Raw genomic sequence first — 26,491 nt, 5'->3', positions numbered from 1 at the left:
AGCAGTTGATATGAATTGTGGGTAATGAAGGCACAACGTTTTGACAAGGAGGAAGAATGTGTGGAATAAAAACAAACGGTATTTATAAACAGTATTGATTTTGATCCTTTTTTTGTCCATCATGAGTCCGACGATGTAATAGGAGTTCAATGCTAAATCGGTGGAGTACGCTGACCTTCCCAAAAAACGCTAACGTGTGATTTGCATGGCTCAAGTAACATGAACATGCCCAGAAGAAGAGTTTTAAGTGTTTACTTATAGTTTTGGTGGTTCAGTGTCGAAGTTAAATGACGTTGAAAATGATGAGGTGCATGGAAAATATGTTCTCCAACTTTTTCAACAACAAGTCGTTTCCTTCCAAAATGATCCATATGGGTGTTTTCTGATCTTCCACCTCACAGGTTGAGGTTTGGTTAAGTTTAAGCAACTAAAACTGTTTGGTCAAGGTTAGGGGAACACTGTGGTCATGGTTAAAAGAAACACTGCGTGAAAACAAGGACACAACACAACGTCATTTAGCAAGAAGCTGCGGTGGCCAATCAAATATGTACAAGCGTATATTACTTTGTAACTGGAATGTTTACCTCGTGACCACTGTGACGAATAATAAAATAATTGCCACCACGATAACTTCCCATAGTTGTAAAATTCGTCCTCATGATATTATAAACCACCAGGCAGTGTTTTGGCATCTACTAAGCCTTCAAACTCATGGATCTGTTACTCAAACTGGACATCCTGGATCGGCAAGTTTCACCTGACCTGGTACCCTTGCATTTTTTTTAACACAGGGCTGTATTTGGTCTGAACGCCCACTAAGAGGTTTTGCGGTGCTAAAACAACATTATGTTACGTCCACATTTGCTTCTTACAGAGAACAGTTTGTACTTGCATGACCACAGGAGGGCGCTTGTCCAAATGACGAATATTGTAGTTTTTCTGGTGAAGAGAGTCTCTGGAAAAACCTTTAATATGTGAATTTAGGCTGTACTTATTAGTATGGACTCGGTCTTAGTTTTGATACTTCAAACCCTTCCAACAAAATCTGAACTAAGGTTAGACCGATGGATGAGAAAAGAGTGCAAAGACAGCGAAGAGCAAAAAGAGCTGGACAGGTTTAGAGGAGGCAGCTCATTGTGCCCGAGGGTCTGTTTTGTCAGTTGAAGAGAGACAGAGTGAGTCAGAGAAGAGAGAATCAGTGGGGGACTAAAGGCGGGAGGCGGCAGGAGGGGGGCGGAGGCATGGTGAAAGTTAGTCTGTATGAAATCCCTCCTTTTTTTCACTTTACATCAAAGCTGAGCCTGGCAATAGAATTCAAAGAGGCAATCTGCATTTCCATGGGCTCCTCCTGACCCTGCCTGCCACCACTCCTCCTCCACCACCACCACCACCATCCCACCTCCCTTATCCTCCCAAACCTCTCCGCCAACCACCAACCACTCTCCCATCCCACCCACACCTTTCTCCTCCACTCACACAGCAGAACCATTGTCATTCACTCACATTACCCCCCCAACTGTAACCCCGTCCAGACCGCTTGCCCACACATCTCCCTCCACCTTCACCTCCTCTGACACCCTTCCCATGTTCAAGCGTCCAGTCATCCAACAGTAAGACCAGTATAGGGTGATTGTAATACAAAAAATCCCCAAACCAAACTACAGATAAAAAACAGGGTAGTTTTGAATAAATGATGAATATGGCTGCATGCAATGATGGTGATATTATTGTTCATTAATTCCTGTAGAAACGTTTTTTGCTTGCATTGCCTTTATAAATATTGGGTGGATTAAGATTAAATTTGGTACACACATTGATGTTCCCCACAGAATGAATTGAAACGTCTTTGGTGAATATTTTTAACATTTTAATTTGTCCAGTACTTTGTTTTATGACTAAATGCCTTCAAAACCAGTTACATTCCCATCGTTCTCAGTTGTACTTGGTGTTTAGTGCTAATTAGCTAATGTTTTCTGTGTTGTAACTGGATGAATTTATATGTACCTTTTCATCTTTAAAGCCATTCTTGGTAAATTTCCTGTCTAACTAAAAGCTTTCCTGTTACTAACACCTATCATATTAGATCATCTAGATGGATAATCTGTTTTAAATAGCCAAGCTCTCTTTCATGCCTTTCATCTGTTGTCTTGTTGTCTATATGTGAATTTTGTAAATTAATTGTGTGTGACTATGTGTTAACAACTCTACTCTGCCATTTTGGCCATGGCGCTCTTGTAAAAGATAATGTATCTCAAGACTTCCTGGTTAAATAAAGGTTAAGTAAAACATTTTTTTAAATGCATCAAAGACAACATTCGACACATGTTGCTGCTGCTGCTGCTGTCTAAATGTCATCTACAGTCCAGATAGTGAATCAATGAATTTAATGAGGTAATGAAGTTAGATGGTATTGGCATAGTCAAACAGACAGGTGCAACCTGACAAACCTGATCATCATTGCTCAATAGCAGCAATCTCCAACCACTATAAATACACACAGTCCTCCATACAGGTGGATATAATAACAATATACATGTTAATCTAAAACACTTCACAGATTTCAGTTTCAAGGGGGAATTTTGTATCTTTTTTAGAGGAAATGATATCAGGCTATAAAATATATGTATGCTTGTTTATTGTCAAATATAAGCTAAATGTGTTCGTTTTGATTACTGCTGGATAGCACTGGTTTTTGTTTGTTTTGTTTTTGTTGATGCAGTGGTTTCTGTGAGTGTGGATTGACATTTTGTTCCACTGCCGGCTGCTCGGTGCCAACATTTTCTACTGGTTTAGTTGCATGCTCAGTGGTTTCTGATCAAAATCTGCCCCACTTTTCTGTGTCAAAACACTCTGACAAGAAACTCCTGGCCACAGATTTGCCTACAAGATATCCATGATGGCCCACAGGGGACAAATAAGTGAATTTGACATTGTAGCAAAAAGTCTTTCTATATAAAATTTACAGTTATTTCATAAATTTTAGCCAAAGCCCCAATAGCAAAACACTACTACTGTTACTATCTTTGTCTGTCTACCTGTGATGCAGTTGGCTTCCCATACATCAGTTTCAAGCTCCGGTCTGTTGTCTGTGGGTGAAAAAGATATGTCAGCATGTCTGAAAAGGTTAAACCACAAATGGTTGAGAGGCTGATGGTCATGGCCAAAAATGTAGGTTTCCATACCCATCACTGGGGAGCCGGACCTTCAAAGTACTTCCTCTGAGATGGGCCAGAATAGCCGTGATGCATCAGGTGCTGCGCTCTGTGGTCGGCTAGTGTGATGTGGTCGGAAAAAGACATAGAAGATGACAAATGGTACAAAAGAAAGTGTGAAAGATTAAATGGAGATAGAAAGATGAATGCAAAGAGAGATGAGACACAGTGACACATAAGAGACACTTCGAAACTACATCATTGTTTACTGTGAGATAAAGTTCATAAGAAGCAGGTTTCAGATCAATATGCTGAATTACTCTGACCGTGCCTATGCTACTAAAATCATACATCAGCTAAGAACTGCAATTTATATAAGGTAAAAAGGAATAGCCAATCAAAGAAATGTGCAAGTCGGTTTATTTTACTTTTTTATTGTAGCAGCATACTGAGTTATAACTTATGATAGGATAAACATTATTTTACATGGTATGTGCGCATGCAGGTAATTAATTAGTGGATGCAGTTTGTTGCCAGATGACGATGCCTTGCATCACCGAAAAAGGGACGCCAGGACTTACTTCTTTGCCGTGCTATACTGCATTGTTTTTGTTGATTTTCCAAAGCCTAATGCATAGCCTCATTGTGCCTTTATAGCGAACTAAATTTGGCCCCAGCCCTCTCTCCCTTAAATTATTTTTAACAGAATCTGTATTTTTTTAAAGCCATGTTTGTTAATGTTTTGTTCTTGATGTCAATCTTAAATTAACTGGCTTTTTAATGTATACTGTGTGGTGAAACCCAAGGCAATTTCAACTTTGTGTCCCTTTTTCATATTGTATTTTGGTTTCAGTTTTCTTCTACATCTGAATCATCTTAAATCTCCTCTGTCCCCACTTTTCAGAATCTACAAAACACAACACACACACATTCAAACAGCCCCACAACCACCTCGCTGTTTAAACAATAGCAGGATTTGGGAGATACAGGTGCACTCATCCAGATTTCACGCTCCTTTGGTCACAGCAGAGAAGTGTTGACCCCGGCAGTGCTGCGCTAGCACTCAAGACACTGGGCTCAATTCAATAGGGCCCTAAAATATGAAACACCCCGCTGTGTACAAGACTTCTCTGTCCTCTTCGTCTTTCTTTTCCCCCACTTCCCTTTCTGTCGGTTCTTTCTGTCTCTACAGCGTATTCAATTCTCAGCTATTGCTCATGCTACTGACTGGAATGTGCTGTTGGCATTATTTCAACTTCACTTCAGGGAGTGCTCTAGGCAAAACGCTTTATTCATATTTATCTAGGTGCAGTTATAATTTGGCACTGTCGAATGATGTGCCTATCAGTTGTTATTATTAGTTGGAAAAAGGTGGCTAACTGAATGTTTTTCTTAGATATAATAAATAATTTTAAATATATACTTTGGATGTTTTCACCAGAGCAGTTTACCACAACGGAGGGTGAAAACAACAGAAAATTACATGGAAGTCTGGTGTCTTCAATAAAAAAACAGTTGTATTGTAGCTGTTTAGTTGCCTGATGGTGATTCAGCAGTTGGAGACTTTGTTTATTAACCACAACAACACTGATCACAGTGCTAATGATGACAGAAATCAAGTGCAGCAGAGGTTTTACCAACAGAGCAAAATGGGGTTTGCCAACGCTCAGATAAACCAAAAGTCTTTGTAACATAAGACCCAAAGCTCTTGTATATTTTCTTCTTCATAACTATTGCCCAAAACACAAATTGTCCCCTTCCAAAAAGACACAAGAGCCACATGCATTTTATTTATGAAAAAGCTAAGCGAAATGGAAATGAATAATGGATCTTTTCTTGCTATCCTTGTGTGACCTTGTTGTGAAAAAGAGGACATTTTGGCTAGAAAGAGACAACATCTAGACAACAAGAATACCTGGAAGTTATCGCTAAGAATAGATACTCATCTCAATAAATACTAGCGGGCATTCTGGGTGTGCCACATTTCACCTAGGCGTTGATTCTATTGGCTAAGGTGTGCCAATCCCCTGGATCGTACGAGCACAGACAGGGGCAGGAAGTCAAAGGGTGGATTCAGTGTTCAAATCAAGACAATTCATTCATACATTCACTCCTCCCTCAATTCACCACACGCACCGCATATTTATTGTTTCTCTCAAGTAATGAGAATGTAATAATGTAATAATCTTTATGTTGACTTTAATGCATGTGACTATGTGTATTATGTAGTCGTAGCAATTTGGTGAGTGTGGAGAGTGTCAGCAGAGATATTTGCTGAAATTAAACTGCTAAATTGAAATAAATATGAACATGCATTCAAAATTTGAATTTGCATTCTTAGAAAGTGAAAGCACGCCTTGAAAATGTGATGTTTAAATACTTTAAAGCGGCACTAATCAATATTTTTATATTAAACATGGATCAAATAACTATGTGCAGAGTCGTTTTCAGCAGCAGCAGGTTTTCAGTGAAAAAGCTCAAAAACCTACTGTACACCTGTACAGTACCTGTTCAGCACCAAACAACAGAGAGAAACAGTTAGCGACTAGCTGGTGAACATAGTGGAGCATGTAGCAGCTAAAGAGCCAGACATTTTCCTTAGCAGTTGGTGGAGACAGAAATAAGAGCTAAAAGGAGAATGAATATTGGACTTACATTCATCAGTTGGCCAGAAACACGACTCCAAATGAATGATAATGTCGCTCCGTGTCTTCTGGATGTGTAAATAGACAACTGTTTGCTAACACGTTAGCCATAACAACTTTTAAAGCTAATAAAATGTCAATGTTGTGTTTATAGCTTGTTGCGCTGCCCCAGAGTGGCCAAAACATCCGTTAGTGCGGGTTTAAAGTTTAGTAATAGTTTCAAATTCAGTTTTATCAAAAGCCAGTGATCTAATATTTTTGTCCAATTATGTTTGTTGTAGGCTTTGTATTTGTCCTTTTGTTATGTCTGGCTATGTTTGTTTTTTCTTTCTCTCTGCTGTACTCCTTGATCTCTCTCTCTATATATATATATATATATATATATATATATAATATTCAGTCCCACAGCATTTAGAGAGGGTACTGAAACCACTACTACTCCCACTCATTACTTTAGTTTTATCCTTTTCTCATTTCTCAGGCACCTTTTCACCAAAACACCACACCACATTAGAACATGTGGTGCCCAGTGAGAACTACCACAGTAGTAACATCAGCAGTATCAGTATGCCCTCTCATACTATCACCCTTTCAGGTGCTCAAAAAAACAGACTTGGCATTAGCCTGACAGCTGCCTGACAACTGGATGACAAATGTATGAGTTTATTAAACTGTTGGTTTCGTTGTTCTGTTAGTTTTACAAACTCAACCCAACACAGAAGTTTCTCAATCCATCAGGGAATAAAAAAAATAACTTGGACTGATGCCAGTTTTACCCGACAGCAACCTTGTATACTCATTATTCATAACTAACTACTTCAGACTTCAGATAATGTGTGATTGCATCCATAAGCGGCAGTGCTGCTGGTTCGTGTTCTCATCTCCATGCGCAGCAATGTCCTCGACACACCTGGGAGTAATTTGTGAGCAATGTGGGCTCTGATGAATCCGGAACACAGATTTAGATTTAATAATCCAAATTGGAGGGATTACATGAGTGGAAAGACAAGTGCGCCTCCTCGCCTGGGAGAGACCCCCCCCCCACTACCTTCATTATCATCTTCATCCCTCCGCTCCCCTTCCTCCCCACACTCTCCACTGACCCTGTGACCCCTCCACCACATCACTCACGGGTCATCAGTAAGAAGAAAGGGGGGATTTAACGGCTAACTTGGCCCGGGAAGGCCCGTGTAGATGGGGGCCGAGCATGTCTCAGAGTATTTCAATCTTCAGCCGACTCTCCCCCTCTTCCCTTCCCACTGCGCTTTTCTGTTCCCACTGAGCAGCAGAGAGAAAACATATCTCCCCTCATTTTTTGGGTTGATTATTGGGGCTGGAGAGCACGTCTGTCAGGAGTCCACTGATGAAGAACAGAGACACCGACTCTCTCAACGCACAATCTTGTAGACACATGGCGAATGATCTGTGGGGGGAAAAAATAACTTGAAGCAATAGTCTGACATTTTGGGAAATCCGCTTATTCACTTTTTTGCTTAGAGTTAGATGAGAACATTGATATTACTTTCATGTATGTACAGTACATACATAGGCCTAGCTGTAGCCAGGAGACAGTTAGCTTAGGTTAGCATAAAGACTGTAAACAAGGGGAAACAGCTAGCCTGGTTCTGTCCAAAGGTAAGAAAATCCACCTTCCAGCACCTCTAAAGCTCCCTAAATCAGCAAGTGATATCTTGCTTGTTTGACCTTTGGAAAGAGCCAAGCTGTTTCTCCCTGTTTCCAGTCTTTATGCTAACCTAACTGTCTCTAGACTCCAGCTACATGTTGAACGGACAGATATGAGAGTGGTGTCAATTTTAATAAGCATATTTACCAAAATGTACAAAAACGACAATTCGGACTCTGTGGAACTAGAGAAAAAGACACTGATGTGTCGACCAAATATTGTCAGGTGAGGTGTTAGTGCTCTACAGACAGACATATACACTTAAGTTTATGCTATCACAGCTATCAAAATGTGTTGCCAGGCAACAAGCAGAGACTCCAGGAAGTTACTTGTGCCTGGTGGAAATAGTCCAGTACACAAGCCCCCCTAAAACCACACTAGACCCAAACAAGCTGTTTCCTCCTGTTTTCAGTCATTATGCTAAGCTACGCTAACCAGCCCCTGTCTCCAGCTACATATTTGCTGTACAGACATGAGAGTGGTATTAATCTTCTCATCTAACTCTCAGCTGCAAATAAGCATATTTCCCGACATGTCGAAGAAGTCGTCTAACTTCAAAGTTCAAGATGCCTTCTGCAAATCAACAAGTGACTTATACTACTAATACTAATACTGGCTGGGCAAAATAAGGATTTGAGGACTGAAATTATGTTTTGTTGTCTAAGAAAAGACTAAAGGATTAAAGGATCAAGCAGGAAATCACAAATGCAATCCCACCTTTTCTCTAAAGAACCTCCTATCGCCCATTGAGAGGGAAAGTCATTGGAGGGTATTTGTTCCTTCCAGGACTCCTCAACTCACTGCTTCACTTCTGAGACCGAGGCAGGGGGTTTAGCCTCGAGGCGGGGAAGAATTGAGAGAGGGACTTGTAGAATTATTCTAGCCTGATCAATAACACTATTAAACACTAATGCATTCAGTGGAGGCAGACTCAGTTTCATTGTGAAGCTTTATTTGAACATGGCAGGAAGCAGCAGCAGCAGAAGCACATCAAAGAGAGGCTTTGTGAGGAGAGGACCAGATTAGGGCCTCTGACGCAAGGATGGACCCAGCCAAGAAGAGGCAATGAATACACACACACACTCACACACACACACACACACACACACACACACACACACACACATCAAGGAAAACTTCTTCAACACACAAGCCAACACACTGCAAAGGCATTCAATCTAATTCCACATTTTCCGTTAGCTTTCATTGGATGTCTACACGCACAGCTATGCAGAGGCACATGTGCACACACATTCAACTGCACACAAACACACACAAATATTTAAGTTTACTTTTATACTGACTATCTAAAAGATGGGTAATGGAGAAATAAATCACTCTGTTAAAGGAACAGTTCAACATTTTGGGAAAACATTATTTTGCTGAGAGATGAGAAGATCGGTACCACTCTCATATTTGTCTGTTAAATATGAAGCTACAGCAAGCAGCTGGTCAGCTTAGCTTAGCATAAAGACTGGAAACGGGGAAACAGCTAGTTTGGCTCCGTTCAAAAGTAAAAATCCTCTAAAGTTCACTAATTAACATGCTATATCTACTTGTTTAATCCGTACAAACATTCTGGACAGAGCCAGGCTACCTGTTTCCCGCTGTTTCCAGTCTTCATGCTAAGCTAAGCGTCTCCTGGCTCCAGACTCACTTTGAAAAGACAGGTGTGAGAGTGGTATCGATCTTCTCATCTAACTCTCAGCAAAAAAGGAATAAGCATATTTCCCCAAATACCAAACCATTCCTTTATCTTCTTATATTTTTGTATTTAACACAACCCTTTCTTTGTTTTTGATGACCAAGTATTATTCCCTGGAGAGTTAGTTAAGGTCATGGCGGCCATGTGTGCGGTGTGATGAGATCCTCTTTGGAATTCAGAGTCAGAAACAAACACCAATTACATCATGTGTTCAGGGAAATGCTTTGGTGGATTTTTTGGCACACAACCACATTTAAAAACACAGCTGATCTTTTTTTTTTACTTACAATGTGACTTAAAGCAGTGTTTCCCAAACTTTTTGCCTTGGGACCATATATATTTGCTTTGAGATGTGACCAAAGAGTGATGTTCCTTTCTCAGATTGTTTCATTGGAATACTTTGTAGAGGCTTGTAGAGGAAAAACAGTCCCATATTTAATTTGCACAGAAATATTTATTTTTTCTTATTTCCTTCCTGATTAAGCATCTCAGGGGGTCAATGACTAAAGCATAAGGTTTGTGATATTCTATTTTTTTCTTATTGTTGACAAATCCCCCCACAAAAACAAAGAACAAAAATGACAATACATTAGTTTGTCTCTCATTACTTTCCTACCCTGTCTGTGGCACTCAACCTCAAGCCCATTTGTTCCTACTGAAGACGTAAATCTGTAAAAACTGCTCACAAATATTAAGTTGCATTTTTTTTAAAGGCTCAGTAATTTCCTAAAACAGCTGGGCACTATACTTTTAGCAAACGTTACTCAAACAGGAGTCATTAGTGCATTTGTTGGGGACTATTTTCAGCCGAGGATTGACACAAATGTGGAATATTTACAGCAGCGGGGCGGTGTATGTGGGATCAAAATAAACTACAGTGCCAACTTTCATGGTAGTGAAGAAACATGCCACGCAGTGCAACTGTGTGGCTTATTTATGTGTTTCTAATGCATAACAGTGGAGTCCTATGGCACAAAGGAATAAGCTATTATATAATAAGATTTGGATACACAGACAATACTTGTTATTCGGATCAATTCATTGTTGGTTTTGGTGATTTTTCACGGGATTTGTTGACAATAAGAAAAATAAAGAATATCACCAGCCTTTCTTTTTAAGGAGTTCTAGTCCATACTGACACTCACTATTGCATATGTTTCTTTATTCCAAGAATCATGATACATTTAGACACAAGTTTTCTATTTTTTTTTAATCAAGAACATTGCAACATTATGTGGTCTATGAAACAGCGTCTATCTCCACTGTTAGTAATGTCTGAGAAACTACCAGAAGTTACATCTATGCATAACAAGGCAGATGTTGTCATTTGATTTGCATTCGTCATGCCATTGAAACCGTGTAGGAGTTAAGAAAGAAGACTAAAAAAAGTCTAGGCACCTGGCTGTACTAAAAATACAGCCCCAGTCATTTAAACGAAGCAGGTTAATGTTAACTTTCATACAGCAGAGAGGAGTAAAAATGAATATTCTGCAAAAACAAAACAGAAATTATCCACACTCCCACACCCTCTCCTACCCTCCACCCCCACCTCCGACTTTTACGATGCCCTGCTTCCTAATAAACTTTTGTGGTGTTTGGAATCCATTAGGAGCAATATCCCACTTCTCAAAACATCCTGGCTCCTTCTGGGGGAGTGGAGCAAGGAGACGGGGAGCCGCAGGAGGGGAAGGCCTCAAATTTCCATTTCTATTGAAGGCAGACTGTGGGGGATTTGAGCAGGGCCGTTGAGCGTACAGTCCGATGGTAAAGAGAAAGAATGTCATAGGAGAGGATCTCGAGGGGAAAACACGCTGCTAGCAAGAAATGTTATTTGGAAAGGAGCTAATTTGTACAATAGCATAGCTTTTTAGTAAACTGGTGCCATATTAACTTAGTTTTAGTGTTGTTTTTTGCCTAAAAACACACAGAAATGTCTCAATTTAACTGTTTCACCATTATAAAGAAACAAACTATGAGAAAATATATCACATTTTATGAATTGAATGTATTAGAGGATCATATTGAGCTCTAATGTGTGTATTCTAACTCATAGACAGCATCATAGCTACTAGCTTGACACTTGGATCACTATAACACCAAAAGTCTTTTGGAGTTAAAAAACCAAAGTTGAAACGAACAGGAGCCACATGGAACAATGAAATGTTCCTCAAATAAAACAAATGAACCATGTAGGTGTTGAACCAGTCCTTCAGTTAGTGGTCATAAATCTGTTTAGCACCTGTTAGCCAGGGAACTTTTGTTTTTAAAGTGTAGATGTTGTTGTGTTTCTCAGTAAAGGACAATGAAAAGTGTCTGATTTCTTTCCTCACGGGAGGATTTGGTTAATCAGAACAAAAACAAGATATAAGTACAACTTCAATGCCAAGGTCACTGCTTTATATACTGCTTTTAAGGATCTGAGAACTCATGCTTGAAAGAACTTTTACTTTCTATTCTTCCCTTTATTATCTGCCTCTGCTTCCCTGCTACTACCACCTTTAAATTCACAGGTATTGTCACAGGCTGCTTTTAGTCATATGCATTCCCACCATATCAGTTCTAGTGGGTGTTATCCAGCTCCAAACAAACCTTTAATCCAATTCAGATAGCAGGCACTCAAGTGTCGCAACAATTGTTCCCACAGTGTGAAAGTAAGCCACTATCTGAAAAACACAAGAGCTGCAAGACAAATGTGTGGCACAGTGCCAGCAGTGGGAGGTACAGGAGCGAGGGGCCTGAGATTACAGACAAAGCAGGAGTAAACAGTGCCTTCAGATAAAAAAACACGGCCGGGTACTTTTAACAATAGTTCTTTCCTGGCAGGGAGCGACAACAAAGCGCCTTCCTGAATGCGCGCCCCCTTGCATGTGCCCTCACTTCCTGTGGACGCTCAGACATGTGGCTCGCCTCAGACGCATCAGCGCTGACCGACCCCACATGCCATCAACCGCTGACCCCAGCGCCGATATCTCGCACACAACAGTGGTGGAAGAAGTATTCAGATCCTTTACTTAAGTAAAAGCAGCAATGTAAAAATACTCCATTACAAGTAAAAGGTCTGCAGAAGTATCCCCATAAGTAGTATTTTAGTGTTGTAGCTGGTCGTGGTTGAACTGATTTTAACTACTTTATATATATTTAGATATAAGTCTAGTTAGGGACAGTGTTTCTCAACATAGGGGTTGGGTCCCTTCCAAATGGTCACAAGATAAGATCTGAGGGTTTGTTCTGCTACACAAATTAGTATTTATTTTATGATATATATTGGATAATTTTACCCTTTGGGGCCTCAAAAAGTTACATAAATGAAACCATCTGAGAAGTTTTGAGGGGAAACAACTAGTAGACATCTGAAACATGGCAAAAAGGGTCATAAGCCAAAAATATTGCGAACCACTGGCTTAATTGCTAACAATGTGTTGTATTTTATAAGCTTAACTTAGTAACTAGTAACTGTAGCTGTCAGATAAATGGAGTAAAAAGTGTAATATTTGCCTCTGACATGTACTTCAAAATTGTACTTGAGTAAATGTACTTTGTTACTTTCTACAGCTGTAAAACACACACTGTCCCATAAGACATCTATGTCATCGGAAATTGTCCTCATTCCCATTCCCACTCATTGAATCCTGTTTTGCTCGGCTGCTTCAAAACAGCACAAACATCTCAAGGGGCAAACAACTATCTAGAGAAGAAATTACGGTTCAAACTGGGTAACTGATTCATTATGTTTGTCTTGCTTTTATAAGTTCTGGCAACACACACTCAGCTGAGAAAAAAGCATATTTTTGGATGGCACATCTCTATGGACACCAGAAAGCCTCTTTCCTTCTAAATCATGACTATAAATGACGTTTGTGTGCTCCATGCTTTTATGTTTTCAGCCGAGGACGGGGCTGAGGATCATAAAAAGAAAAGAGAAAAGGAGAACACAGGGCTTGTGGGTAATTACGGCGCAGAGTGGTATAGGAGAGAGAGCGTTTGGGAAAGACTTGGGGTCCAGATGTGTGAGGAATGTTCTGGCTGCTGCAGCGTGCAGAGAGGTGGGTGGATGGATGGGTGGGGGGAGCGAAGACCAGTCGAATTACACAGCCTGCAGATCGTTAAAGAGCTGTCAAGCCTCCAGCGTTCTACTGTGTCTTTCACATCATCTCGTCGAGCAGCTACAGCCTCACCTTTCTGCCTGGAAGCGGTGGAAAGTAGCTATGTACACTGCACTAAAGCACAGTTTTGAGGTGCTTGTACTTTACTTAAGTATTTCCATTTTATACCACTTTATACTTTTACTTTACTACGTTTTAGAGGTAAATATTGCACTTTTAGGGGATGGTAATGTCAGTCATTCGGTCCACCACTTTGGTCCAAAGATAAATATCAACATAACTGTTGAATGGATTAAGATGAAATTTTGTACAGACATTTATGGTCCCCAGAGGATGAATCCTAAAGACTTTGGTGATCCCCTGACTTTTCCTCTAGTGCCACCATGAGGTTGACATTTGTAGTTTTTAATGAAATGTCTCAACATCTACTGGATGGATTGCCATGACATTTGGTACAGACGTTCATGCCATTCAGACAATCATATGAGAAGTTTAGGAAATCCAACACATCGTTAAAGACTAAACCAGTAGTTCCCAAACTTTTTGGCTTATGACCTCTTACAAAAAGCTGTGTCTACTTGGGGCTCCTTGTCACGTTTCAGATGTCCATCAGTGTTTACCAGGTCCACCAAAGAGACATTTCACCTCTAAACTTCTCAGATGGTTTCATTTAAATAACTGAGGCCCATAGAGATAAAATCACGCAGTAGTTCACAAAAACAGCAAAAAAATCTGAGAAAAGTCTAAAAAATAAATACATAGCACAACTTTGTTTTTTCTTCTTTCCTACTCCATTAATTTTATCCCGATACCTCAGATTTATCTGGTGACCCTTTGGAGGAGGTCCGACCCCTAGGTTGGGAACCACTGGACTAAACTACCTAACTGTATAGAAAGTAGTTAAACTAGCTCCACCTCAAGCAGCTACAACAGTAAAATGCTGCTTACACACTGATGCATCAATATTAACTAAAAAAGGTCATGTATAGTAATATTTCACTCACAGGGGACATTTTTCTACAGAAGGACTACTTTTACTTTTGATGCTCTAAGTACATTTTGTTGATAATACAGCTGTACTTCTCTGAATACTTCTTCCACCGCTACAGACAGCTGCATCACCGCAGCCAGTCCTCCTTGATCAATTTGGAACCACAAGAAGCTGGGCATGTATTCACACATGCTACCCACAATGCACCTGGAGAGCTCAACCTGCGTCACAGGCAGATAGTCTCTTAAGAAATAAGAAAAAACACGCCCTCCATCTGCTTCTCATCATCCTCATCCATCTCCTCTTCCACCCCCCACCCCTGTCATACAGACTCCTTCTCCCTCTCTCTGTTTCATGCTTTGCCTTGCTAACTCATCCAAGCCTCCACCACAGTCTCTGGTGCTGTGGCATGGATAAATAGGCCACAACAGCTGGGTCTGACTCTGACCAGGACCACCCCTCCAGACCTGACCAACAACACTCCCTTTCCTTCCCCACGACCACCACCACTAAAACCACCTTTGTGAATCTGTGCCCACATGTTTTAAAGACAGAACTGAGAGAATTTTCCCCCATTACTGGCTTTGTTTGCGTAATGATTTATTTGGGTGTGGATAGTTTTTTATTCATTAAAATTCATTACCTGAGTTTTGATAAATGATTGTGCAACTGCTTAGTCTGAGCTCATAAAAGGTTTGTTTACAGTTGCAGAGTTTGTAGGGGGAAAAAATCCACATTTTGAGTTATGACATCTCTACAAAAATCTATTTTCCATGTTCCTTCTCAAGCGCTTCAGGGCCATATACAAATATACCCAAAACGTACATGGTTCAAATAAATTCCTGATTGCGCCTTTAAGTTGAGAGCATGTTGTTTGTTCAGCTGCTGAGGGCCTCAGAGAGAAACCCGGGGAGGTCGCGGAGAATTCATACCTTCCATTCATCACAGAGGAGAGGGAGTGAGGAGGAGGTGGAGGAAGTGGAGGGTAGAGAAAAAGCGGGGAAATGAAGAGACAAGAGTGTGTGTTTTTTTCTGCTCTGCTGAGTAAGGAGAGAGGTAAGCTCAGCTTTCTGACAGCTGGGCTGTGAAACCTCTGCTCGACTGATTGATTGCTCATGACTCGTTCATGTGACCGTTTTGTACAAGTCATATTAGATTTGCAGCAGCCTGATTTGGAGTCATTACACTCTCAGTGAGGATGTCATTTTCATGTTTTAGGACACTATTCAGTGTGATTCACATTGTACATGCGAAAACAATTTTGTTTCAATATGTTTCTTTATATGTCTTTTGAATACAAAAGTTTGGAAATGCACTCATTCGCTTTGTTATGAGAGTTAGATTAGAAGATCGATACCGCTCTTATGTCGGTGCGTGAAGTACAGAGCTGGAACTGGACAGCAATTAGCTTAGCTTAGCACAAAGACTGGAAGCAGGGGGAAACAGGTAGCCTGGCTCAGTCAAAAGTAAAAAAAAAAAAATAAAAAATGCAAACCAACACCTTTAAAGTTCACTAATAATCGCGTTATATTTCATATAGTTAATCCAGATATCCAAAACAACATTTTGTGGTTTTAGGAGAAGTTACGTGCCGGAACAATTTTGGGTGTGGTGACTTCCTCGAGTGTCATTACAGTGAGGTTACAGGTACAGCCAGGCACATAGCCAAAGCCGCTCTCGTAATTTCCTCCCAGCTTTAACTCGATACTTAAGGTGCTCTGTGGAATTTTATTGTAAACAAACAAAGTTCTGAATACATTCAGTGTTACTCACCAAACGCATTGTGTGTATCCTTCCATTGTAATAGTGTGAAACCACTGGCAGGACTGCGTATCACTTCACCCACGTGTCCAACAAACAAAATGGGGACACAGTCATAAAAACACTGCTTCAATATGCTACTAGTGGTCAGAAACTCCACAGGATACCTTTAACGCAAAAATACAAGAGTGGTATCAATCTTCTCATCTACCTCTCGGAAAGAAAGCCAAAAAAACAAAACGTATTTCTCCAAATGTTCAACTATTGTTTTGAATTAAAATGATGTGTCATTCCAAACTTGAATTTTCCTCAGTGTTGTTCTTGTTTTGAGACAGTCTATTCTAGTTGTTGATTGTAATTTCCCATACATACCCATAATAACCCAGACCCCAAGGTGACGACTACCCATTGCTTAGTTTGTTCAAATTCTCACATTTACAGCAACTGGAACCAGAAAATATTTGGCTTTTTTTCTTGATAAAAGACTTGATCATTAAATTTGTTGTTTATTAATCTTCTGTCAATCACCTAATCGATTAAGTGACTAATCTTTTCAGCACTAACTAAAGCTTATATGTTAAAGAAAATGTCTTCGGCTTGCCTTGAAAGATTGTACCAGAATCAACACGACACAGAAATCTTTGAGTAACGTCTGGTTACGGAGTCATGCTAATGTGAAGACATAATGGACCATCTGGGTTCTTATGGGGAACACGCAGTCGCTCTTACAGCTGTTATCATCACAGACTAGTCATGGTATATTACGGTCTGTTGAAAGCAGAACCTGACAAATATAAAAGGTTGCTATAGGGCTTTCAAAAAATACAAAATAAACTGAAAAAAGTGGAGGATGACTAAACCCTGCTGACTGTAGCTTCACTGTCACTCTGCTCCCACTTCCCCAGTCATGTCCAAGGCCACACCAGAGCCTTGCTTCATCCTGTTGTTACTCACTTCAGTTGCACCAGTGCTGCTACACAACTGTCTCATCAGCACTTCTCACTTCCTCAAAACCTTTGCGACCGAAAAACACGGCTGGATGGCTGACTTCAGATCAGGAAGAACACCACCGCCGCGGTCAAGGAATAATCCCAACCATGTGAACCACGCTGTGCCCAGAACAGCTGTGAGCCCTGCTGATTCAACATAATACTAACGCTGTGGAAGGATTTTTTTACCATTTGACTATGTTTGGAGTAAAATATTTTGACATAATCACATTTGCTATCATACCAGCGCCCGTCAGAGCCAAGCTGAGGCCGGGGCGAAGGAACTGGGACAGGAAAAATAAGGAAAGGGCGGGAAAAAAACCACAGAGAGAGGTTGTTTTGAGAGCTCCAATCGTTTATTACCCTCGATTTTCAGGGGCTGAAATTTCAGCCTCACTGTGAGGAGAAACTCGAACTGGTGGTCCAGCTGTCCACAGCCTGCCAAAATCGAGAAAACCTCCACCGCACACGCTCTCTCAGACCCACTCTCCCACCCTTCTCCTCCTGTCTCATCTCTCCCAGCCAGGTAATCAATGGGAAACGCACACCCAAACACAACATGGCTGTGAGACGGATCAGGGCGAGCTGTTGTGACATGTAGGCCCTACAAACAAAGCTGTCACTGGGCTGGATAACCATGTTCCTGGCTGTATGTTTTATGTTCCTTTGCTTGTTCTCACTCCACAGCTAGAAAACACTGATAGGAGGTCAAACACTTTCAAGCATAAAAAAAAGTCAGTAAATCAGTAAACGAGTTCAAACTTATCTTCCAGCACACTGAGAGGATACGTGACTGAAGAAGCTCTGTGGTACCTTCAAGTGCCCCCAATGTCATTTAAATAAGAACATTTCTTGATTGACCACCTTTGTAGTATATTGTCCTGTTTTCTCGTGTAGTTGTTTTTATGTAGGACGTCCAGAAAGAGACGTTTTGGATTTTCAAACTTGATGCAACAGTTTATTCAGGCCTGAACGAAGACATTTTTTGTGAAACATTTATTTCAATACTTTTTTTTGTCAATTTGAGTCAATATTGATCCTTTTTTTTTTTTTTATTGTGTTTCGGTTTGTAAAATCTCTAGGGGGCAATTTCTGAATTACACTCATTGTCTCCCACCTGTTGTCCCAATAACCCAATCAGGACACACCTCTGAATGAATGTATAAAAGGGTCAGGCCAGGTACTGGCTCTTCATTTAAAACGCTGATAAAAGACCTGCCAAGATCGAAACTGGTCAGTTGCTGAGCAAGCCATGTAACTACTAAAGGTTTTTTATCAAAACTGTCTTTTGCACAAGAATTACTTTCTCTGCTTTGTTTGAAAGTGATCGTGATCTGCTGGCCCAGAAAGTCTTTTCTTTTCTGTATCTAGCGCAGAGGGAAGGAAGGCCACTCTGACCGCACAGTGACTCATTATCAATGCCCCTGTCACACACAGGGAATTAGTAACCTTGGGCTCCGGACAAAGAGGAGTTGTCTAAACTTGCTTGTCTTATCAGTCTCCTCTGCCAGTCACTTATCAACAGGTCTTCTCAGGAAAACTCTCCCACAGTCTCCTACTCTCCTCAGTTCAGAGACAAGAAAATATAAGTTACCATGGCGTGGTGTCAGTGAAATGGCTTAGCTTTGATCTGAGATCTTGAATTCATGGTACAGTAGATCAAATCAAGTCAACTTTTTTGTGTTACTTTATTTATCTTCCTACACTTTACACATAAGAGAGTTACTTAAAACTACACCTGGATGCAGTCAGTCTTTTTAATTTACAGATGGAATTTGTAAATACAGATGGTATTTTGGTCTAGCTGAGTACAGTCTGTACTTTCCTTCAAACTAAGCATTAAAGAGGTGCAGGACACATGTGCAACTTGTTTATGAATTGGAATATGGCAGTTTAAACCTGCATGTACTGATTTTTCTTCCACTCGCGGGCAGCACAGAAAGCTAAGTTAACATTAGTTAGCATTAATTTGGAGTCGTGTTTGTGTCCACCTGATGATTGTTAAGTCCATGTGTTCACTCTCTTGAAACTCTTTTGGTCTCCACCAACTCCTGAGTGTAAAATCTGGATTTTTAGCTGCTAAATGTTCCATTATGTTCACCAGTTAGTCACTAACTTTACCTATCTGATGTTTGGTCGTGGGCAGGTAGTGTATAGTGGATTTATCTGAGCTTTTTTTCTGAAAACAGTTGCCTGCTGCAGCTTGAACTACACTGATGAGAGCAGTGAGAGTGAACCTAAACAGGCAAAGTTGCAGGCTGTAAAAATAATTTAAAAAAAGAGCTGAAAAAAGAAGGAAGAGAAAAAAAAGGCAGGGAAGAAGACTGATAGCTGATGTAAACATGTCAGTAAACAATATGTTTCGAAATATTAAAAAAACTGCTTTGCAAATGTTTTATGAGGAAGGAAATGTGTTCATCAGTTTGTTAGGCCTTTACGATACACAATCTTGGAAAGAAGCATACACTCAGTGTCCATTTTATTAGGTACAGCTGCACAATCTAATGTAATCAATAGAACTGTTCTGCCATAAAGCTTTTATGATGCCTATAATGTTCAGTTTTTTTTAAAGGTGTTAATTTAATTATGTTTTAGCATTGAGGTCATAGTTAGTAATGGTGTTGTACTAGATTGCATTATATCATCAGATGTGTTTCCATGTATGTACATGGGAAGGACATAATGTACAACACCACCTTTAACTCTGACCTCAGTAATTAACATATAATTGAATTTACACATTTACGATCACCAAAAACGGAACATTTTGAGCTTCATAAATATAGATGTTATGGCAGAGCTGTTGTTTTGGATTGCATTAGATTGTACAGGTGTGTCTAATAAAGTGACCACTGGGTGTATGTAAACATAACTGTGTATGTTTACCCACAGGTTACCTTAAAGACAATACAATTAAGGTGTTGTCACACAAATATGTTGCCTTCAACTAAAGAACATAATCACATTACAGTAATATAATCGAAACTATGGTATTTAATCACATTTTTGATTTGACATAAAGTAGTCATAGACTCCTAATGACTGTACTGCAAAATATGTCCCTGTAAGTGTATTGCTCAGCTCTAGGGGGCATGCTGCCTGGATGCTGTTGTTAGGGAAGTCAGTTGTGGTGGTAGCGAGTGATCAACAAGTGCCGGAGTGCGGAAGAGGGTACAGGGGAGGAGGAACAGGGTTCGTGGGCCAGCAGATGTTTCAGCTTTTGGGTTTTGGCTAGAAAAGGGCAATTAAGAGCTGCTCTTAATGAGGCTGGCAGCCACCCCATAAACTGTCTGGTTCGGTGAAAGACTTGCTCATTAGACGGAGCTGCCCAGAAAAACGCCCACCTCCCCCTTCAACACCCATCACCTCTACCCTTACTGGAACAGGAAGTGATGGATAAGACATTTGAAAAATTGTATGCTAGCATTGAACAAAGTTACTTTATGTTATGTCTGGTTTTGCTGACATCAAATCATCTGTGTGTGTGTGCGCATGTGCGTGTGCTTGAACGTGTATGTGCGCTTGAATGTGTGTCCTTGTGTGCTGGCATGTTTGTTGTGCGCTTGAATGTGTGTCCTTGTGTGCTGGCATGTTTGTTGTGCGCTAGGCCAAGTGTGGTAATGATGCACATTTTCCATGAGGTAGCTTGCTGTGTACCTCCAGCATTAAAGCCTAGAACAGCCAACTGAACATTACCAATGAGAAGGGCAACATTAAAATACCAAACAACCAAAATAGACCCCGCTACGATCAGCAGATCTTGTTTTCCCACCCTCAATTTCTGTGCACCATAAATTTTTAATTTAACTAACAAAGAACAAGAAGCAGAGCAGGGACTCTAGAGAGCTGGCTTACAACACAGCCGCTGGTTATAGCAGTCAGACACAAATACACACTGATTTTCTTTACTCCAAAGGTGCACTCACTTGATCTCCAGTCACCCCCATGCCTCCAAATCAAGTGCAGGGACTCCAGTGGTGGAAAGTAACCAAGAACATTTGCTCAAGTACTGTACATAAGTACAAATTTGACTTTACTTGAGTATTTTCATTTCAATCTACTTTATATTCCAACTTCATTACAATTCAGAGGGAAAATTTTACTCCCCTACATTTATTTGACAGCTATAGTTACTAGTTAGTTTACTAAGATTTTGCATTAAAAAACATATGAAAAGCTTATAAAATATTATGCATTGTTATAGATTAAACTACCCAACAATATATAAAATTAGAGCTGAAACAATTAGATGATTAATCAATTAATCATTGGACAGAAAATTAAAACTAAATGATTAATCGTTTAAGTAATTTTTTGTGCAAAAATGTGTTGATTTTCATTGTCACATTTTCAATGCAGGACTTTTACTTGTAAAGGAGTATTTTTACTGTGTGGTATTAGTACTTTTATTTAAGCAAAAGGATCTGGATACTTCCTCCACCACTGAAGGAGTCTCCACTCTCACGCTATCTAGTGTGGCCTGTCCCCGGACCTGTCTGGCATCAGCAGCACTTGGCACAACGATCCATATTGAGACTTGACAAAAACTAGGTCATTTGCAAAGCTCTAACTGGACACGCACAGTGGAAAGAAAATAAACGGGGAGATGAATGGAGCTCGACTGGAGGTGGACGAGCTTCCTGCGAGTGCCACAGAGGAGATGCTGAGACAGAGGTTAAGATAATACAAAGTTGTGATAATGTATTGCCGTTTCTGTTATTTGCTATAGCTGTGGAGATAATCATGTCTCTGGTATCTAAGTCTTCCATTGTTCCATATGTTGCATGTGAAGTGGCTCTCCATGTTTCCTCCTGGTGGGTTCAATAACATTTATCTCATCTTATAAATCATGCAGGAATTCCATATCCCATATCTCTTTCATAATGCACCCCCCTTTGTCTCTACAGTTCTTGCAAGCAGGCCCCAGAAAATGTCTGATAGCAATTAGGCTTCGGAGGACTTTATAAACAAGTCAGTCACAACACATATGACCAATTGTTCATATAACACTGAAGTCTAAAACAAGTTTGCGGCACACATGTTGTTGTCATCACCACTAAGACGAGGCTTCAAGAAATATCTGGTGGAAACCAGCCGTCCAGGAAGTGAGAAGAAAAACGCTCACATGAGAGACAGGAAATCAGGTGACTATGAGGAAAAAAACAATAAAACTCTAGTGTTACAGTAGAAATAGATTCTGGCTTAGAAATAGTTAATTAGCGCCAAACCAAACAGCACAAAACTGCTTATGCTCACACCTGAAAGAGCGATATTTCTCTCAGCAGTGAAAATGCTGAAGTTCTCAGTCCATAGAGTTATGGAATCGATCCCTGCCCCCACATCCTCTCTTCACCATGAGCCTGAGGCGTATGTCTGCCAGATGTCCAAAGCAAAGAGAGGGGATATGAAAGGGCTGAAGACTGCCAGAGGTGTCTTATATCGGAGGAATTATTATCCTAATGATATAACATAACACATGCCGTCAGTCCCTCCAGGAGTAACAACCCCCGATCTATGTTAGAGCCACGTCCCTTTCATTTAGCTGACCTTTCTGGAAAAGCAGGAGGAGGAAGATGATGACCAGGATTTTCCTTTTCCATCCAGGACTAATCCACCAGTCTGTACCTGAGAGTACAAAAAGATCAAATCTTTATCTTATTTTTCTATATACAAAGTAATATTTTCAACAATAAGTTTACAGACAGACAGATAGATAGATCACAAAACAAAACAAACAGGATAAGGACAGTCAATACGGTGGGTAAAGTGGAAAAAACATACTGTACATACTATGAAATGCTAGCGCAAGTACTGTAGGAGGAGGAGGAGGAGTAGATAATAGTAGATGTGATGTGTTTGTATGGTAAGGTGTGGCATACCATGCAAATACATCACATCTACAACCATCTAGTGTGGTAAAATTGTTAAAAATGTAAATGAAGTCCTAAAATTTATGATTCTAAAATGTGTTATACTTAAAACAGTATTGAATTTTTTGGCCACTTGGAGGCAGCGGAACAAGATGCCAACATGACATTGACTTCACCTCAAGTTGATATGGTGAACACGTTAGCAAACCGTTGTCGTTTGACACATAAAACAGACACAAAACAGCATTCATTTAGAGTCATGTTTCTGGCCACCTGATGAATATAGGTCCCATATTCACTCTTTGGTCTCCACCAACTCCTGAGGGAAATATCTGGTTCTTCAGCTGCTAAATGCTCAACTATGTTCAGCTAGCTAGTCGCCTAGTTTGCCTCGTTGTATTTCCATACATGTTAAGGAAATCCAGATGTTTATGTTGGACTCTGAGCAAAGTGTGTTAAATGCAACCTCACTTTGCCCCGTTTACTCTCGTAGATAATATAAATTTAATGTCACACCTCTCTCTTTCTGTATGACTGACACCTGCAAAACTTAAAGTTTTACTAAAAATGATGCGTGTGAAATTGTGGTTCAAACTGTGAGTCAAACTGAAGCAAACAGTGGAAAAAACCTTTTCCTGTGCAGACTGAATGAAACAAAAATACCCTCCCTATAGACACATACAGAACTAGGGCTGCAACTAATGATTATTTTTGATTAATCGTTTGGTGTCAGAAAATATTATATCATAATATAATATCCATCACAGTTTTCAAGAGTCTAAGGTGACTTCTTCAAATGTCTTGTTTTGTCTGTCCAACAGTCCAAACCCCAAACATATTCAGCTTAAAAAATAACTTTAATGATCAATTAAAAAAGTTGCTGCCATTGCAGCCATGTCATTGACTCTCAGGTCAGTGCCCCAAGCTCATAATTTCAATTAGGGGTTTGTCTGATAATTGACCAATAAAGAAATATGTTTGGGCCTGAGAAAAGTCTCCTGTAACCTCCTAGCTACACCCCTGCATATTTATCTAACACAAGCTGATCATTGAATAATAATTAAATAAAGATGCCTGAAATCTGTCCTTGAGCATGTGTAAGTTCTTGTAAACTACATACATCTAGGGAAACTCAATCCAGTGACTTGACTGGAGTTGTACCATGTAGCACACATGTGTACAGACCCTGGTAGATGGATATCTACCCCCCAGCCCCTAGAGCATTTCAGTGAATAGATGAGGAGGAGGGTAGACAGTACCTGACATTTACTTAGTACAGCAGGATAGACAGGCCATTGTCTTTGGTGAAATGAGAAACTCTACTGCAGAAGGGCGAATGGGGTGGAAAGAGGGTGGTGTCAGACAACCTGATAACAATCTAATGAAATAATAGCAAGCGCTCTGATGTGGATATCTGGGATATCTAGACTTTATACCCCATTGACATTGAGTCTTTTTCGACCTTGGGAAGCATAGACACAAAGAGGGTGAAACAGTAAAACGATGCAGTGAACTCTTGTGCACGCACTCACTTTCACTGCCTTAAAAGGAGATGACACATGTCAAAAAAAAAAGAAAAATCCCCAGAACCTGAAACTTCTGTAGATGTGACCACAGAGGTGGCACTGATGAACCTTACGGGCCTAAATGCTACTCTCCCTGATGGTTGTTTTTATGATTGTCTGTTGATATCTAATAGAGAAGTGAACAGAGAGAGAGAGAAACAGCACATATGGCAGGCAGAGACAAACAAAGGTAAAGCCCCAGCCAACAGCACAAGCTGTCTCCTGATCCGTCCCCACAGTGTCAACAGCCTAGATTACATTCCCGCGTCCGTGCAATTGGCCAGACCAACGGGCTTCCACAAAAACAGCACGAACCACTCAGCATCCATCAAAGAAAAAGAGGAAGGGAAAGAAGAAGTCGAGAGCCGGTGAAAGGAAGTGAGACTGAGGCCAACGAAACATCTGCTCCAGATCCTTTTTAGTGAAATCCGTCCCCTTCTCGTAGAACGTTTTGTTTGTCCATGGGTCAGGAACACAATCCAAACACACTAACACACACACACAAAGAGATGCTCAGAGATGTGTGTACACCCAGGGAGAAGTTAATAAGTCAATAGGACGTAGCTCCATATCTTATTGGGCCTTGTCTTAGCGGCTCGTCCAGGAAAATAATAAACGGGACTGAAACAAATCAATGTTATCTTTTCACTCACGAGGGGAGAAGGAGCGAGCCAAAGAGCCAAAAAGAACAAAGGAACAAAAAGGAGGAGAAAATAGGAGGGAAGAGGAGAATGAAAAGCCCTTCTGACTCGCAGTGACCCACATACATTTGCCCAGCTTTTCTGGGGCTCGATCTCTCTTGGCAACCGGCAGCCTCTGTGAAAGAATCCCAGCGTTCAGCCAAAGGCAAAGCCCATGTGAGGGGAGGGAAGGATGGCAGAGTGAGAGAGAGGGAGGTGTGGACGGGTAGACTACAGACCCCTCCTCCTCCTCTTCCCAAAGGCCCGTTGCTCCTGGCGACCGGTGCTCAATGGATTCCTCCAGATCCAAGAGGCCGAAAAGACACAGCATGCAGTGGTGGAAGAAGTATTAAGATTCTTTATTTAAAGGAGCAGTGTGAAGGATTTAGTGGCATCTAGCAGTGAAACTGCAGATTGCAACCTTTTGAATACCGCTCGCCTCATCCTCCACTTCCCAGACTGTATGTGGCCGCAAAACTCTAAAGGCCGTATCTACAGCCAGTGATTGGTCCGTTCTGAGCTACTGTAGAAAAATGGTGGTGCAATATGGCGTCCTCCTTGGACGAGGACCCGCTCTCTATGTAGATATAAACTGCGTATTTTAAGGTAATGAAAACACAACGATTTTTATTTTCAGGTGATTATACACTAATGAAAACCTACTTATAAATATTATATTACATTTCTGCCAATAGCTCCTCCTAAATGTTACACACTGGAGCTTTAAGTAAAAGTACTAATACAACAATGTAAAGACACTCCCTTACAAGTAAATGTCCTTTGAAATCAGTTGTCAATTACTTTTTAATTCAGCGAATCACTTCACAGTATTATATGGGGGAAGGTACACAAACAACTCATGCTCCATTGTACCAGACAACTTTTCAACTAGCTAGCACGCTAGCTAACGCTGTCTGCATACGGTTTATCAACTCCTTGATCATAACAGAATATAATAATATAACTTTCACCACTGCTCATTTTAGAAAGGCCACCGCAAGAGCGTGTTCTTTGTTTAGATTTCTAAAATGAGCAGTGGTGAAAGTTACTATATTCTGTTATGATCAAAAGTTCTCTACTTACACTTTAAAATGTTGATTAAAAACATTGCTGTCTGTTGATACTTTGATCCTTTGACTAGAGCTGAAAGGATCTAAACATTGAGAAACAAGGCAACTTTGCTTCTTCATGTCGAACCTCCCCCCTTCTCCCTATGAGAAAGTTGATTAGCCAAAAACTGATTGACAACTGGTTCGGGCTGCTTATTGGTGAAATTCGTTTTTGACTGACAGAGGATTGTAAGTCTCTGATTCGCCAAATTAAAAAATTATTGACAGTTACCCCGC

At 40.4% G+C, this 26,491-nt stretch overlaps 2 long non-coding RNA genes across 3 annotated transcripts in view; both read right to left on the bottom strand.

The window, feature by feature from the left end:
* The window catches only part of LOC122862371, a 91,390-nt gene extending 88,117 nt beyond the window's left edge, over window positions 1-3,273 (bottom strand). Inside the window, exons 1-2 of the long non-coding RNA XR_006374686.1 lie at window positions 3,183-3,273; window positions 3,036-3,086 (exon numbers count right to left, since the gene is read on the bottom strand). This is a non-coding gene — a long non-coding RNA (uncharacterized LOC122862371). The remainder of the gene's footprint in view (window positions 1-3,035; window positions 3,087-3,182) is intronic.
* Window positions 3,274-5,864: 2,591 nt separating this feature from the next.
* Window positions 5,865-25,736, bottom strand: LOC122862372. Of its 2 annotated transcripts, none has more exons than XR_006374689.1 (3): window positions 25,233-25,736; window positions 22,578-22,655; window positions 5,865-7,220 (listed from the first exon to the last, which is right to left on the bottom strand). It is a non-coding gene; the product is annotated as an uncharacterized LOC122862372 (long non-coding RNA). The 2 variants fall into 2 exon arrangements; XR_006374690.1 differs by lacking the exon at window positions 25,233-25,736 and adding an exon at window positions 24,433-25,203.
* Between the last annotated feature and the right edge of the window lie 755 nt (window positions 25,737-26,491).

This window comes from Siniperca chuatsi, linkage group LG15 (genome assembly GCF_020085105.1).
Source record: "Siniperca chuatsi isolate FFG_IHB_CAS linkage group LG15, ASM2008510v1, whole genome shotgun sequence".
NCBI lineage: Eukaryota > Metazoa > Chordata > Actinopteri > Centrarchiformes > Sinipercidae > Siniperca > Siniperca chuatsi.
Note: the sequence above shows the minus strand (reverse complement) of the source record. Positions and strands in the feature narration are given on the sequence as shown.